At 53.6% G+C, this 10463-nt stretch overlaps 1 long non-coding RNA gene across 1 annotated transcript; it reads right to left on the reverse strand.

Moving 5' to 3' along the window:
- Positions 1 to 842: 842 nt before the first annotated feature.
- Positions 843 to 6871, reverse strand: LOC148092800 (uncharacterized). The gene is made up of 3 exons (XR_015714777.1): positions 6707 to 6871; positions 4769 to 4858; positions 843 to 886 (listed from the first exon to the last, which is right to left on the reverse strand). It is a non-coding gene; the product is annotated as an uncharacterized LOC148092800 (long non-coding RNA).
- Between the last annotated feature and the right edge of the window lie 3592 nt (positions 6872 to 10463).

Here is a 10463-nt window from a genome sequence, read left to right on the forward strand (position 1 = left end):
GGAACTGAGGGCAGCTACTGAAAGACAAGGCCCACAGATTCCCACAGAACAGGGTGATCCCTGAGGTTTGCGGGTCCTTTGCTGCGCATCAGCTCCGGCCTGGGCGCTCCAGAGACAGAAGCAAAGGAATCGCAAACGTCAGGAACCACTTTGTTTGGCGTTTGTGCGCTTTCTTTCCACAGCTGCCCCCGATTCACTGACTGTTGCCGGGTTTGAGCCGTAAGCTTGATATTTTATGTATCCCCATAAGAGAGTTTAGTGGATAATTTTTCATTGTTCAAAGCTTAGTCTGGCTTCACCCATTGTTCCAAACTTGTTAAACCTGAAAAGGGGTGAAAATTAAGGGAGTTACCAGCTGAAAATTTACGTACATTTTTGGGAGACACCCTGTAGATCACCCTCAAAATACATGCATTGCACAAGTGTGTACACACCTCTGTAATAGATTGTAGAAAATGCGGTTACTATCCGCAGGACTTATTCATAAAGCATAAGTCAACATCTCACCCACGATGGGGACACTGGGGACCTACACCCACTCCCAAATCAGGCGTGTACCTCATCTCAGACACACTCCCCTCAACACGCTATGTACACTTGCTGGGGTCTGCCCAGAGACAGGCTCTGGGGAGGCTGGGTCTGCCTCAGGGGGTGCTGGGTGGGGCCTCGCCTCAGCAGGTCTCAAGCTGGGCTTCACACAGGCCCTGGCTTCAGCAGCTTCCCCTCGGAGGTGCTGACAGCCATCTTCATGGTGGGGCCGCAGAGCTGGTGGGTATCCTGGTCCCTTCTTTTCTGGTAGGGGGTCCTGGCTAAGATATGATGGTTCGGGCATCATTGCCCTTGCTCAACAGGTAATTCAGCAAGTCATCCTGGTAGGTGGAATATCCTACAGAGAAGAGAGGAAGAAGGGAGAGGCGAGGGTGAGGGACACGAGGGTCCTCAGAGAGCCCTCTCCCGGTCAGGACGTCCCCTGTGCAGGCCACTTGGCCAGGACTGAAGTTTCCCGCTCCTGTTGGGCCTTTCACAGCCTAGCTGGGCCCCACCACACACCCGGCCCGTGGTTGAGATGGGGAGGCCGAGGCCCCACATGGGTCAGGGAGAAAAGCCAGGCGTCCGTCACTCAGGCAGCTCCCTAACTTCACCAGCAGGAAAACAGACCCAGAGGGAGATGCCATTTCCAAAAACACATCCACTGGATGGGAGGGTCGGGGCTGGGAGCCTGGGCACAGCCAAAGGTTTCCATCTGTCCTCATTCCCACCAAGCTCAGTGGGAGGCAGAGACCGGCTGGGCACATTGTCCTCTCTTCCTTCCCAGGCCACCAGCTCAGACACCTGGTGAGGGCTTCATCTTAGGCCACAAGAAACAGAAATGACGCCAGCAGTTCCTATATGCCAGCCTGACCTCACTCGAAACCCTCACTGACACCTACACCTTTCTTTTGATCTGACAAGGGGGATGTAGGAACAACGAGGTGGGCCACCAAGGGTAACTCAAGACTGTGCAGGGGACAGCCACCCCACCATTGTTCCCTTTAAGCCACTGCCCTGGCACAGCAGCTGTGCTGGGCCGGCCTTCCCCTGTCCAGGGAACCACTGTCCTTTCCCACCATGCTGGCAGCAGGCCTAGGCCCCCAGACCAAAGTCTGACCCTGCTCTGGAACCTGCAGCCCTCTGCCAGCACCTCACAGCCTGGAGGAGCCTAGTGGAGGTGTCCCCTGAGGCGGATGGACACCATGAGGAGAGGAAGGAGTGCATGCAGAGGAGCCAGGGGTCACCAGCACATGGAGTCAGACCCCAGGCAGCTAGACATTTGAGGGACCGTCAGTCTGCGGGACAGCTCAGCAGCCCGACACACCCCTACACCTGCCAACAATGCCTGACCCAGGATTCCGACATCTAGACCCACAACTAGACACACACTCATCCCCAAAGGCAAAAAAATCAACCTTCTCAGTGACGAGTGTGGGGGAAACACCCTCCCGGCTGCCGTGTACCTGCATGCGAGTGTCCACCACAGCCCTCGGGTCTGAGGGTGAGAGCGGCTACAGGGAGGGGACACTGCCCTGGCCGAGGGCAGGCTGCCCCTTCCAGGCCTGCAGACCTCCCCTCCTGGCCCATTCCTCTAGCACATACAGTATCCGGTCCCTGTTCCCGGGATCATCAGTGTCCATCCCGCTGCACACTAACAACTGTGGGACAGGGACGTGTTTTCGTGGTCTCAGCTCACAGCTGGTGAGCACCCGAGCTGCACTGAGAACCGGGGACACACCCGGACATGCTCTGCTTCCCGCCCCGCCAAGCAGTCTGCTCCGGATTCACCGGGTCCACAGGGCACCCAGGTCCCAAGTGCTGGCGCGGGCCACAAACAGCAGCAGCTGGAAAACACCAGTTGGCAAGGGCATGTGGGCTGAGCCACAAATACTTGGTTTTTCTGAAGGCACAGAAACAGGACCTGCTTTCCACAGTGACGTCCAGGTCAGAGCCACCCACGGCCTTGCTCACAGCCTTGCTGAAGACCCTGCGTATGTCCATTAGGTATTTAATGCACCGGGATCTCCTATAGAAATGGCTTCTTCTAGGCCTGACAGCTACAAGGAAACCCAAACATAGGCTATGGTGCTTCTCCGTGCTGGCTGTGTGGACATCAGCTCTGGAGATTTGCGTCCCTCTCACCACACACACGATCTGCGAGGCTTCTCATGCTTAAGTGACTACATTGTTCTGGGACAAAACTACCACAACACTGCCTGGGTTTGTATTTTCTACTTGATTGGTAACATACCTAAGGAGGCGGAGGTGTGTGCACGGAGAATGCCCCCTCAGGCTCCTACACACTCGTGTGCACATCCAACACTCCTTCTGGCTGGTTCTACCTTCCCAGGAAGGAGACCGGAGATCCCACCCTTTACTACCCACCTGCAGCCAGTCGCCCTCCTACCTTTCCTGGGAGCCTGCTGTGGGCGTACTGGTCTTTCACCATTGGGAGCAGGATGGGATGGGCTCCCGGGGATCCAGTGGACAGGCACCTACAATCGATACCTCTCCTTTTCTCGATCCCCTTTTATTTGTTTTAAAAAGGTTGAGGATCCATTTGGGTCCAATCCAGCGTTTTTTCCTAGTTTGAAGGAGATTTTTAGGGCACAGTTACACTCACTGCCCCCTCCAGCAGGTATCGGGTGCCCTACCGTGACCTGGGATTTCCATCACTTGCCTGTGAAGTTGGCCATTAACTTGGGGATCAGAATTCGGCTTCTTTTTGCCATCACCAGAATCACTGGATCTGGGGTTCAGGAGGTAAAACAGAATTTGCAGTTAACGTGCACAGACTCGGGGATGGTAGAAGTGTCGGTCTTGGCAGAAGCCCACACTAGCCTTCGGGGAAACAGAACTTCAAATACCGCCCTCAGCCCGTGACTGTCTGCCGAGCACAGGAAGCGGTGCTGCGCGAACCTAACCTATGTTTCCTAGAAAGTTCACATGAAAATGCCATTTTCAGGAAAAGCCAGGGACCTTCTCATTTTCTGCTAGAGTCAATAATGAGTGAAATAGGCTGGGATACTTTGCCATTCCCGGCACTGGGGAATCTGGGTGAGGGGAAGAGGGCAGGGCAGAGTGGGTCGTTTGAATGAAAAACAGTGAGGCCTGGTCACTGTGGCTCTGTGCTTAGAGTGTCAGCCTGAGCATCAGGGTTGCACGTTCGATTTCCAGTCAAGGGAATCGAACCTCTGTTGCAGGTTTAATCCCCAGCCCCAGTTAGGGCACATGCAGGAGGCAACCAATCAATGTGTCTCTCTCATATCCATCTCTCCCTCCCTGCCTCCCTCTCTCTCTCTGTCTCTCACACACACACCCCTGCCTTCTTTCTTTCCTTCTACTTTCTGTAAATCTCAATGCGACAAATATCCTCAGGTGAGCATTAAAAAAATAAATAAAATGCATAAAAACAGGGAATTGAAAGGGTAAGTAGTATGTGTGGTATCCCAGCAGAAATGGAGGCATTCTAACCTAACAGAAGAACCCCATCTGGGTTCTAATCTTGCCTCTGCCCTGAAACAGCACTGTGCTCACACAAATCACTCCAGTTCCTCATGGGTGACTCAATTCCTCTCAACAGAAGGGTCAGAGGGAGCTTCTGAAATATTGTGGTTCTGTGATTTGAACAGAGAAACTTTGCAGGATTCATGGGGATGTGACTTCAAGGCTGGGCTGGGGCAGGACAGCCTGAAGGGCCAGCTCCAGGGGCTCAGGCCCGGGACTAGGGGAAGCCCTGCTGAAGGGGACTTAGCCAGCCCACAACTGCAGCTGCTGCTCTCTGGAGAAGGGAAGTGGTTCTGCAAGTGCCTTGGGGTCCAGTGGCTCCAGAGGAATTTCGCCTGTGTTTGAAGACCATGGGTGCTGGTCTAGGTGTCTGATCCAAGCTTCCTTCCCAAGACAGAAGCATGGCTTCCTATGTCCTGAAATCGTCAGGTAAAACCTGACCCTCCTGCTTTAATGGCTCTAAAACCAGACTCTCTGTGCCCTTACACAGGCTCATGGCCAGCTGTCATTTGCCATCCCTCATAGGATAACCCTGAGTCCAGAGGGCAGGACTGAAAGAAACTCTAAATTCTGTCTGTGCTGGGAGGGACCTGCACACAGATGACCTGCTCAACAGTGGAAGACACAGGCCCACCAACGAGCCCCTGCTCCAGGTGGCTACAGCCTTCCCTCCTCCTGAGAGAACAAGCTCTCTGTTCTCTTTCAGTCACTGAAGCTTAAGGCAACTCACTTCTTTGGAGCAGGATGAGAGCGCTTGAGCGGAGCTTTGGATTTTTCTTCCAGGTTGTCATTTTCACTCTGAAAGTCACTTAAGTCGTCTCTAAAAACAGAGGAGAAAGGAAAAACAAACTCGTTTTTTAAGTGTAACATGTAACTTGTCCCTTCAGCCCGGCCCAGAAGGGTCGGTGGTTTTCTGGGATTCAGACATCACGGTGCTCACGAACATCGCGGTCGCTCAGGTGGGAATGTGTGAACACAAGCATTGGATGTGGGTCCGGGAACACTAACACCTCAAGGAGACCTGCGGAAGCACCTAGGACCAGGCTGTACATCATCTCAGGAGAGCAAACTCTGGTCCATCTGAAACTCAAGCCCAGAAACCCCAAGGAATTTCCGGCCAGGCCAATTCAGGACGGGAGGCTCTCGGGGTCAGACACAGGGCTAGGCTGGCTCCTGGGGGGCAAACTAACAAGAGCCCCAGTGCTGAGGAGACATCTGCCTTCAGCGAGTTAGATGGGCAGCAAGGTTTCAGTCACTTGAGCAAAGTCAGACCTCTGACCTCCACCCATTCCATTGTTGGTTTTTGATAACACTTGCAGGGAAGCAAACTCTAAGCCTTTCAGGGCCCAGACAGAGAAAATCAGGAGCAAAGCTGGCCTGGAAGGACCAGAGGGAGTGGCCGGGCCTGGGGCTGCTGAGCGCATGGTGCCGCGGGGAACCGCACCGGGCCCTGCACACGGAGGGCTGCTGGCCAGGGGGCGGAACTTCTGATTCTTTTCCCAAAGGACCCAGAAACCCAGGTTGTGAAGCAAAATCTCTTAATTTCTAATTGTTGGAAATCAGTTCACATTTTGAAAACCACAAAAAGGACCCCAGAGGAACTCTTGAACCTCGGCCTCCAGAGGGCACCCCGACCTTGAGGAAAGGGCGCCCGGCCTTCCTGTGCCAGGGGCCTGCTTCTGTTCTCTCCTGGCCCCTAGGGCTGTGCTGGGTGCTCTCTATACAATGCTGCCCAGGGGGCCCGCTGGCTCCTGTCCTGTCGCTGCCTCTCACAGTGGCTGTGGCCCTGACAGCTCGATCCCTGGTTTCCTTGCTTGGCAATGAGTCCTCTGGATCCAGGCACCTGCTCAGGCTCCTTGGCCATGAAACTGCCGAGGTCCCACCTAAGCCGAGGGCTTTTGCGGGAGTTCACCGTGAAGTGGGGACCCAGGCAAAGTGCTAGCTTGCCAACCAGTAAGGCCCCAACCACTGCCCCTGCTCTATTCCCAGTACCGTCAGCTCAACATCTTTGATTCTAGACTTTGTGATTCTGCCCCCACAGCCGTGCTGCTTGGCCTTATGCTAGGGTGCTTTCCTGTCTGCATGTGCCCCCTCGTCCTATGCCAGCAGCAGAACCCAACTCCCAGCCCCATGCCTCCATCTATGCCTCCAGCGAGCCCCTCAACATCCGTGTGCTATGCATGTAGCTCCGCTCACGTCCCATCTCCCCGACTAGTTCCTGCTGACCAGGGAACTGGTGCTCTGCACCTCGCGGGGCCTCCGCTGAAGTCCGGACCCTGTAGATATTGGCAGAGGGAGGGCAGCCACGCGCACAACAACCCACTCTCCAAGACAAACAAGCTCAGCCTTTGACCTGAATTCTTTCCCTGAGGACTTCTCTTTACCACTATCATATTTTTTTCAGTGAAGTTCATTCCAAAGGCAGATCAAGAAGTGTCTGGCAGTGGGCACTGTCTTTGAAAAGCAAACAAAGGCCAACCACCCTGCTTGCAGAAATCTAGAACCACCCCAGGGAAAATGAGAGGACATGCTGGTAAGGTGGCCTGTCCCCTCGCCCTGGGGACACCAATGTTCCCCAGGGCTTCTCTCCCCGGAATGTTGGGCTCTAGGCTGCAGCTGGAAGCCTGGACCCTTTGTGGACAGGCGTCAGCCATCCCACACCCCTTACAGGGAATCCTCCTGCTCCTTGACGTTCCAGCACTGATCTTGGTAACACAAGTTCTGCTCTAGAAGCATCAGCTGGTCATGGTCCAAATTCTGGATCCGCTCCAACATCTCAACCCGGCCCGCAAGGTGGTAATTGGCTTCCTCCATGTTGCCCTTGAGTCGAGACAGCACCTAAAACACAGATGGACAAGGTCTCAACCACCCCAAGCCCTGCGATTCTACTGCTTCGAATCTAATTCCGAAGGAAGAAAAAGGCGACGGGCACACAGATGGCCACTGCGTTATTATCTAGACCAGTCGGAGTGACCAATACTGCCAATGTCATGGGGACGGCCAAGCCTTCTGCCACTGCTCCGTCCGATCAGGCAGCCACTGGCCACATGTGCCCACTGGGCACTGATAACTAGCCAGTGTGAGCTGAGTCGTGCCATAGGTACAAAATAGGCAACAGAGTCCGAGGAATTAATAACCATTTTTCAAAATATGATATATCTCATTAATTAGCCTGCTTCCTGGTGTGGCTCTGTGGCTGAGCATCGACCCATGAACCAGGACGTCACTAGCTCCATTCCTGCTAAGGACATGTGCCCAAGATGCGGGCTGGATCCCCAGTAGGGAGCCTGCAGGAGGCAGCCGGCCCAAGTTTCTCCATCATCAGTGATGTGTCTGTCTCCCCCTCTCCCTTTTATTCTCCCTGTCAAAAGAATCAATAAAAATATTTTTTTTCAAATAACTCATAAAATCTATCATTAAAATTAATCCCACCTCTTTCCTTTTACTGTTTGAATGTGGCTACTAGAAAATTTTGTATTACGTGGGGCGGCCTGCATTATATTCCTATTGGACACCTCTGCTTTACATGAGGGTTGGCACTTTTTCTGTCAAGGGCGAGATGGTGACTGTTTTAGGCTTTCCAGCAGGATGGTGGTCTCTGTGGCAACTATTCAACTCTGTTATTACAGCAGGCAAGTAGCCAGAGATAAAATGGACATGCATGGGTGTGGCTGTGTTAAAAAAGAGACCAAAAAACAAGTTTACTTGTGGACACAGACATCTAAGGTTCCTCTTTCACTTGCCACCAAATAGTCTTCTTCTCGTGATTTCCCCAACCTTTCAAAACTGTAAAAGGTATTATCGGTTCACAGACGTACAAAAAGAGGCAGTGAGTGGGGGATGGATCTGAACTTGGGGCTGAGGTGGACCAAGTCCTGCTCTAGAATATCATCGCGGTTGGTGCAGCAGGACAGTCAAAAGCTCCGGCTTCAATCAAACTGGGTCCCAAGGCACCACTTAAGAAGGACAAGGACAGGAGCCCCGCTCACGAGGTCATCGTGAGAACTGAGTGAGAGGACCCCGGGGAGCACAGGGCAGAGTGCACAGCAGCAGGAGGGACATGAACAGGACTCGGCTGTTTCCACGCACCGCCCGACCCTGCAAAAGCCGAGGTGAGACGAAAGGTGCTTCCTGACACATCCCGGACAGTCAGGGTGTTCGGCCCCTTCAAATGCCTCTGGCTTCCCCTCGGCCTCTGGGTGACATTCACATACAGTCTCTGAGCAAGGACGCCAACGAGGACCCATTCGGACCCGGCCCAGCCCAAGGCTCTCAGCCCAGGGAGCACCGCCCGCTGTGCTGGGCCCCCCAGGCCTCACCTCGCACTGTTTGCGCAGCTGGGCCACAGAGGCGCTGGCTGCCTGGTGCTCCTCCTCCAGCTGGCAGAACCGGGCCTGCCAGTGGTCCGCCTCCACCTGCATCTTGACAAGGGCGCTTCCCAGCTCCGTGCTGCGGGCTCGCAGCTCCTCCTGCTGCCCCTTCACCTGCTGGTGCAGGATGCTGACTCTAGGGGTGGACAGACACAGGGCCAAGGGCTCAGGAACGCTCCCAGGCTCTGTCCCGGCTCTGCAGCCTTAGCAAAATCACCGCCTCTCGGGGCATCAGCTTTCCCATGTGTAAGTGAAGGCTGAACAAAATCAGTAGTTCTCACACTGTGCCTGTTGGGTTCTATGAGGCTCCCCATGGCCCCCCACTGTGCGCTGGGGGGACAGGACAGGCAGCCTTGGACAAGACTTCAACAGAGCATCACTGTTAACATCCTTTATACTTATGGCTTTGCTTCCCTGCTTCCTTGGAAAAAAGGCCTCTTCTAGTAAAATACTTTCAGAAATCATTGAATCAGAACATTTTGCTCTAAAATTCTATGCCTCTGCCCAGCTCTCCTCCTCAATTCCAAGCCCCTTTCTAATTTCAACTCTGGAAGGAAATATAATATGAGATTCTGGGGTTCTTGTCAATCCACTGAAATGATCGTCCTCACCAGAATTACCTGATTGGGTTTCCTAAGAAATATTTATGCCAGAAAGCTCCAATTGCCAGAGGCTCATGGACTCAATGAGAACACAAATAGGTCTAGCTTGGCCCACACAGTTCTGTTTCTAAAATTAATGAGTATGTCATCATTTCAAAATGCTTAGGTTTCACATCAACATTCAGATGTCTCGCTTCTGAGAAGAAAGTACCCGCAACAAAAGAAAACCAGGCGCCCCTGGATCCACCTCCCAGGTCATACCTTCAGATGCTGTGTGTTCTTTACCAGGGCCTGGTCTTTTACCGACACTCCTTCCCCACGTCCAGGGCCTGCCGGGCCACCACAGGCACCTGACTTTGTAGCCCCCCAGGACCTGCTAAAACAAGGCTGTGGGGAGGAAGGCTTCCTATGCTCACGCCTCTAGGTTGAGACAAGCCCTGGCCTCAAATCCTGACTATGCCACTCAGTAGGAGCACTGACCTTCAACAAGGGTCTAAATCTCTCTGACCCTGATTCCTCATGTGTTAAAGAAGTCAGTCAATTCCCATGATCCGCAGTATGTTCTATGGTCACAGGGAAGACGGAATCGGTGTACGCTGAACCTGATGCCAACGTTCCTGTGAGTCTCAGGCCACACTTTTGGCAACTGATCAAGACATAAAGATGCCTGTGTAACATCCTCACAGCAACAGCACCGTGACTCCTGCCAGAAGGCGCCTTATCTACCACTTGCATACTCCCCGTGAGGCCCAGCGCAGCCCTGCACATGGGAACACTAGGGAGCACACAGCACGGCACGTGGGGGCCATTTCAAACAGAGAAATCACCACCAAAGAGCACAAAACTAGAAAACCATGGCACCAACTGGGCCACAGGAAGGGCGCTCGTTTACAGCATGAGAGCTGGAACAAGGCAGGAGTCAAACGCCTCATTGACCGCAGATGCGAAAGTGCACATCAGATGACGTCAGTATCCCACACTCAGGGACAGTCCACAACAGGCCACACGTGCACATATGGGGGTTCCAAGTACATTTAGGCCAGTAGATGAGTCACAAACAAGGAATGCGTGAATGAAAACTGACCTTACCTCCACCACTGGTGTTAGGGGATGAAGGTGCCCGGACCCCATGTCATCATCACGATCGACAGTGCGGGAGGTGAGGCTATCCAAACCCAGACAGTGCACCATCCCAGGTGTCCCTAGTCCTTCCATCCCACCTACCAGCTGCGGTCCTTTTACCCTATTCCCATCCTGCAGTTAACATGACAACGTTTGTAAGAATGCATCATTGCCAGGGGACTCCCTTGAGTTTCACTCAGTGGGTGCTGAGTACGTTGGTCTGAATGACATCCTGGCAGATGCCGCAGCATTGGGGTGGTGGCGGTTACCTGTCCAGCTCTTCCCTCAACTTCTGGTTCTCATTGGTGAGGATGGCGTTGGACCTCTGCTG

Source organism: Miniopterus natalensis, chromosome 7 (genome assembly GCF_054644295.1).
Source record: "Miniopterus natalensis isolate mMinNat1 chromosome 7, mMinNat1.hap1, whole genome shotgun sequence".
NCBI lineage: Eukaryota > Metazoa > Chordata > Mammalia > Chiroptera > Miniopteridae > Miniopterus > Miniopterus natalensis.